The sequence below is a fragment of the Aquila chrysaetos genome, chromosome 24, assembly GCF_900496995.4.
Source record: "Aquila chrysaetos chrysaetos chromosome 24, bAquChr1.4, whole genome shotgun sequence".
In the NCBI taxonomy this organism is placed as follows: Eukaryota; Metazoa; Chordata; class Aves; order Accipitriformes; family Accipitridae; genus Aquila; species Aquila chrysaetos.
The window spans coordinates 168,399-174,783 of NC_044027.1; the positions used below are offsets into that span (position 1 = coordinate 168,399).

Below are 6,385 nucleotides of genomic sequence, written 5' to 3' on the forward strand. Positions count from 1 at the left end.
CGCGCTCCGCATTGGCTACTGGCGCTGCGGCCAGTGCGCGCGAGCGCGCGGGCGGTGCCTCGTCCTGGCGGCGGGTGGGGAAAGGCGGGAGAGTGGCGACAGAGGCAGGGGCGCCGGCGGGCCTCTGCGCCCGCCGCTCGGGGCGCCCAGGCAGCCGGCGGGCCCTAAGACGTAGCGGATGCCGGGTAGGAGGTGGCTGCGTGCGCGGGGTGGGCCCGGGTTCCGCCCCGCCCCGCCGCGCCCACCTCAGGCCGCTCCTCCTGAGCGCTCGCGGGCCCGCCCTGCCGGTCGCGCCACACCGCAGGGGGCGGTGCAGGCAGGCGGGGCCCTGCGCACGGGCTGCGCGGCGGCGCCCCCTGGCGCCTGGGCGGCGCTGCCTGCGGGCTCGCAGCGCCGGGTGCGGCGGCGAGTTTTGTCTCTGCGGGCGAACCGGAGGGAGGCCGCGGGCCGTGCGGGTGCATTCTCGTTCCCCGATGTGAGAGTCGTTCACTCGTTCGGGATTGTGCTTCTCAAAATCGACCCCAGCATGGCCACCGCTGGGCACCTGCGGTAGAGGCCGTGTGCACTGGGCCGCGAGGAGCAGGCCGCCGCGGCGGAGAGCGGTAGCCCCGGCCCCCGTGGCCCCGAGCCCCGGGGCTTCCGTGCTCCTCCTTACGGGTAGTGGTAGTCGAACGGGGGCCAGGCCGTTGGCTGTAAGCCGGTTAGCAGCAAAGAAGCTGGAGAGAGAGGATGACCCAGTTTTCAAGCCTCTCGCAGGTGAGAGAGGCCTAACGTTTAATGCGACAATAGTATCGGTATTGAAGAGGAGGCCGATGACGTTTAGAGGACAAATTTGCCTCTGTGCCGATTCCGATCGACCCAGCCCCCTGCTAGCCTCCTTTGTGTTCTGTGCTCCCAGGCTTTCTGTGACTTCCTCACCAGGATTAAGATGTTGAGAAGAGGTAAGGATGTTAGGATTGTCTGCAGATCCATTGCTTAGTTGTGTGAAAAGGCATCTTAAGATAAATTAAATGTAAACAAACACCTGACCTGAAGGAATCCTTACCTCAACAGGCTGCTATCACTGGACCCGAGGGTCTTAAAGTTGAACACAAATACTGCTGAAAGGCCAAAGGGACAAAGTGCTCCGTGGGTGCGTAAATGTGTATTTAAATAGATGCGTTAACACAACCCAACTGTCTTAATTTGGATTTTTATTAGAGTGTAAAAGAAGTCACGTTAGTTATTCTCAGTGATTTTGCGTAGGCATTAACCATAGAAGTAGGCTGTTGGTTTTTGCATGCCTATGTTCATACTGAAGAAAATCTGTTGGTCCCAGCCATAAGGGAGCATTATAATAATTTTGCAGTGCTGCTTATTACTGTAAGTAGGCCTAGTTCCCTTTTTTATTTTGCTCAGTGCAAGTGCTGTTTAATAGTAAGCTGACTTAAATTTTCCTGTGCTAAATGCCCTTTTCAAAGGCTCAGGCACCTTGAGAAGGCACTGTCTGACCTTAAAGCTGAAGGTTTTGTTTCTTTGCCATTTACTAGATAACATAATTGCTGCTTTGTTGGGTAGATACCTACTTCCCAGTTTTTTCCTGTCATTCTCTATGCTCTTCACAAACCAGAGAGTAGCAATTCATGTTGCAGCTATTTGCTGAGAACTTGGGAGTCCCCAGCTCTTTTGCATCCTGTCACTACACGGTTTTTGCAGTTCTGTTGGGGGCTGGGGAATACCAGACTTTTTCACCACCAGAAGGTCTTTTGTTATCTTAATTGAAACTAACCTCTCTTGGTCCAACAGTTGTAAAAGTAGTCTCGTATACATCTAGCTGTAACTGGATTGTTTAAATCATAGGTGTAAGGGGCATATCTTACAGAAAGAGGGCTCCTACTGTTTCTGCAAAATCCTCTGGATTTTGTATTAATTGTAAACAGTGTTTTCAGAGAATTTAAATTTTCAAACCTTGTCTGCAAAGGCATTTCTTTATCACCAAATTATACATATGACAATTACAGTTCATGCCTTGTGTAGAATCCATGACAAGCACGCAAATGCTGTCAGCTTATTATTGCAGTTGACTTGGACAAAGCTTTTGCTATTATCACAGACTGGTTGAGGTTGGAAGGAACCTCTGAAGGTCATCTGGTCCAACTCCCCTGCTCAAGGAGGGCGACCTAGCAGACTCCCTTCACCTTCCACGGAGGCTTTGCTGCAGTTGAAATAAAATGAAGGTGTTTGGAATACAGAGTATCAGATTCCAGGAACATTCATGAAAACTGCAAAATTGAAAGCAAGATTTTTCTAAGAAAATTAGATTTCTTATTTGTATCCTGTGAATTCTGGTTCCTTTATTTACTATTTCAAGCAAAGTGTGAATGGAAAATCTAATTTCTTGGGAGCTACAATCATATTTCTAAAAATGAATTTGCATAAACAGAAAAAAATATATCTTGCATCTCAGTAGTATTTTCAGGTCTCAGTTAATTTGACCCTGGTAACTCATGAGAATGCAGTCAAGCTGACAGGAGATTACTATTTCAGATACTTCTTTGCCAGAGATGGGAACATTTCTTTTCTAATATTCTAGATCATTCATGTTTTGTATATGTCAGAGTTTTGATTTTTAGCTTGATTAAATTGTTTTAAGTACTTTGATTCAGCTTAATGGCCTTTCTGAATGTAATATTTAATTTAAAAATGGAAGTTAGTAGAATTTTATAAAAATGAGCAGTAATGAGTTTACAACAGAGTGCGTAGTATTAACTAGGAATCCGATAGTTTGCCACATATTGACAATTTCTTGTCTGTCATTATATGCTTTGCATTTCAATCTGAGTAAACTTTGGTAATCAGGTTAAAAACTCATCTTGTTGGTCAGAAAAGATGTTTCCAGACTGACTTGTTTCTCTCTCATTCTTTGAATGGAGTTGGGATTAATTAACCTATTTAATAGATGATAGTGGCACAAACAGGTGCTGCCATGGTTGTAACTGATGAAATACAGTGTAGGATTAGAGCTGGATAGTGAATGTATCAGTAGGCTGAAATTACAGTTTAGACTTTGCTCCTGTACATGGGAATAAGGTTACATGTGACAAGCATGGCAAACTAAATTATTTTGTCTTTATGATTCCTGCTGCAAAAGAAGAATAATATTACCGTTTCATAGTCTTTTCTCCCTCTATGTTAGAAAGGGCTTATTCTATGTAAAGAGATGGTGGTAGGACATTGGTGCCGAAACATGCCAGGTCATTATCACCTTTCCCACAGAGATGTTGACAATTCAGTTGCAGGGTACTAGAAGAGTGGCAATTGAACATTTATTTATCATCCTCAAGAGTACATGTTTGGTTCGAGTATCTGTTTCTAAATATTAATTATTTGATGTTTCTGCTAAAAATTAATTTCTACACTTTTATGCAAAACTTTAAGGCTCTAAGTGTTCTGGCAGTTGGCATTGTTTCAGGTTGTACCTTTGATTGCTTGAGGGCCATAATCAATGTAGGTCATTTTTTGTACACAGCACATGGGTCTTGGGGGGGGCAGAGAGAATTCTTGAGATGAGAAAGGGTGGAGAGCGGGCCATAGATGTCTTGTGTGCTAGTGCCTAACCTCTGTGAGGTACAGGTTAGTAACTGCTACTTTTCGTAAGAGATTGCATGAGTGAATGGAGATGCTGCTATGGATGGTGGCAAGAACATCAAATATTTGAGCTTCATCTTTAATGAGGGATGAGGAGGAGCAAGAACTAGATTTTCAGGAGAAAATGTAAGGAAATAAGTTACTTTCTGCTTCATTTCAGCATCACGGTACCTTGTGAGTAAAGTCTGCTGTTCACTACCTGGTTGACAGTTTGTAGGTATCACCCCGCTGCTAACTCAGGTACGTAACATCAAACCTGCTGTGCTCAAAAGAAGAATGGCACACTCTTAGCAACTGGGTTCATGCACACAGAGGGCGTTAAAGGACATTACAAGAGTCTTAGGGCCATCTTGCCAAGATAGGACACTTCTTATTTTCTTTTTAATACTTTTCATCTGTTAATTATGGAGTGCTATGTAAACTTAACATATGCTTCTCTTAGGACTGTTCCTTTTTCTGTCATCTGCTTTCCCTTGTTTGCACACTGAACAGTATAGGAGACTATAAAAATTTATTAAAAAAAAGCCCTGCCCTATGGATTTTTCCTAACTGGTTACGTAGTTGTCTCTGGATGCTGTTAACAGTCAACCCCTAAAATGAACTCTTCACAATAGTTCCCTGCTTGACTCTGGGCTTAACTATGGAATGGCACCTTATGCTGCTCCATAAAAAGTAATGAAGTTAAACTCTTGGGAAGGTAGATAAACAGTTTTAAGGTCTAACTGGTACCTGTTGGCACCTATCAGCACCATGAGGCTTTTCCCAAGAAGAAATACTGATGTTTAAAGTAACACATGAGAATTTTAGAAAGTCAAAGAATGTGTAGCAGATGTATGCAACTTCCTTCCTGCACAATCAAAACTGAAACTTTATGTTAATATCAACAAAAGCAGGAGTATGTTAGTAGGTGTGTCATTGGTTTTTGCTATCTTCTGGTTTTGCTGAAAGCAAAAATAAACATAAAGACAAATAAAAGAACTACACCAACAGCTGGGTGTACAGTGGCTCTGAGGGTTGTCAGCAGGTTAATTCTCTGTGGGCACAATGACAATCTTTGAGTATAGTTGACAGTTCAAACTGGGCATAGCAAGTCAGTCTTCATCTTCCTGGCTCTAGGCGTTGTTCGGGTCTGTTACTTGCCAAAATAAAACAAATCTCTGCCTGGATAATGGAAAAAGCATGAATGCTGCTCTCCTGATATGAACCCCTGGATAAATCTGTTCCACTTAATACTCCACTTTAAAAGTGAAAATTGTTTTTCATAAAGACACATTTGCAATCACTGAACAACTAAAAGAGAGCTATAGTGAAGTAACCCAGTTTACAAGCCTGGGAAGGGGTGAAAAAAGACAAAGCTTTTGGTAGTGATTTAACACGTTAGTGGCATGTATTACCTGAAAATTATATTTTATGGGGTTTTGAACCTTTAGTGCATCTGCACAGAGCTGCAAATTCTTAGCTCTGAAATAGTTTTTGTTTTTTTATAGTTACATATTGTTAAAAATCCTTTTACTATCATTTAATTTATTTATATACTTAGATTTTGATTTTTTTTTTTTTTTTTCCCCCTGGCTGCATTTGCAAAGACATGCAGAATGGTAGTGCTGTTCCTCAGTTAAGGAAGCATGGAGAATTTTGTCAGCCCTGTTCATGCCTTCAGTGTAGTCTTGCTGTCCTGTCTACAGTACTCCTGCATCAGCAGAGGTCACATTTATTTGAGCAGGGACAATTTAATCAAACTGTGATTTCATTACTCCTGTTGTAGGTGAGGGGCAAAGCTGCAACTCTGTCACTGGATTCTATAAACTCTTCTACTTTGTTTTGGAATCACTTAAACCAGGTGGAAACTAGGTCTCATTCTCAGTGATTAGTCTTGTACAATCATAGCTTGCCACAGAGTCATCAAGCCTAATGAAACAATAGCACTGGGGAGGGGGCAGAAAGGATGGGAATCTCAGTGAAAAAAAAAAAAAAAAAATCTGTTAGTTTACATTTATTTCTTTGTTCCTGGGTCTGCACTTCTCACCTGTGCATGTTCAGCACGTAGGGTGGGGGCTCAGCTTACTTTCCCACTCCTAAGGGACCAGCTGACCTGTGTGGGGGAGAAGAGTTTTTTCTGAGTTTCACTTTAAGTTTGATGGTATTACACTCCCCTTGTGGAGAACAGAGTAGCAAGATTTGAAGCTCCATTGATTCTTCAGTGCTCACGGAGATAGAAGTTTTTCAAACAATGTACTTCAATAGAAAAGAGAGACTTACTCCACTAGTGCAGAGACATGAAAAGTATGCCTAATGAACACAGGTCTGGACAACAGTGGTGATGACATAGATCTATCATGTAGATAAGCAAACTGTATGTGCTTCGTCCCAGTTAACTACACTGAAGCTAGAGCCCTCAAAAAACATAACATTACATATATGGAAAAATACTATTGCTAATATGAAGGCTGTAAGTATATGTCAAAATCTAAATCTAATTAAAATGTTCAATACTAAGAGTATGCATTGCCTTTTTTTTAACTCTGAAATATATAAAATGTTTTGTCTCTGAATATCTTTTCACAAAATACCTCAGATTTATGAGGAAAGGCTTATACATACACATAGTCATTTCTCCTTCTTCCCCAAAGTAAATTACAGGTGGGTTCTAAATACCAACCTGCAGTCCTATGATTCTGCTTTGTGCGTGTCACAGAATATCCAGTTAATTGAAGTAACTAGTGATACATCTTCAGAATAAAACTTTGTGCACACCAAC

General features: G+C 42.5%; 1 long non-coding RNA gene across 2 annotated transcripts in view; it reads left to right on the forward strand.

Moving 5' to 3' along the window:
- Positions 1-363: 363 nt before the first annotated feature.
- LOC115334937 overlaps positions 364-6,385 on the forward strand; it is a 32,032-nt gene continuing 26,010 nt past the window's right edge. The window contains exons 1-2 of one of the 2 annotated variants that reach the window (XR_005931314.1): positions 364-941; positions 2,093-3,867. This is a non-coding gene — a long non-coding RNA (uncharacterized LOC115334937). The remainder of the gene's footprint in view (positions 942-2,092; positions 3,868-6,385) is intronic. The other variant, XR_003921306.2, reaches the window with a different exon arrangement.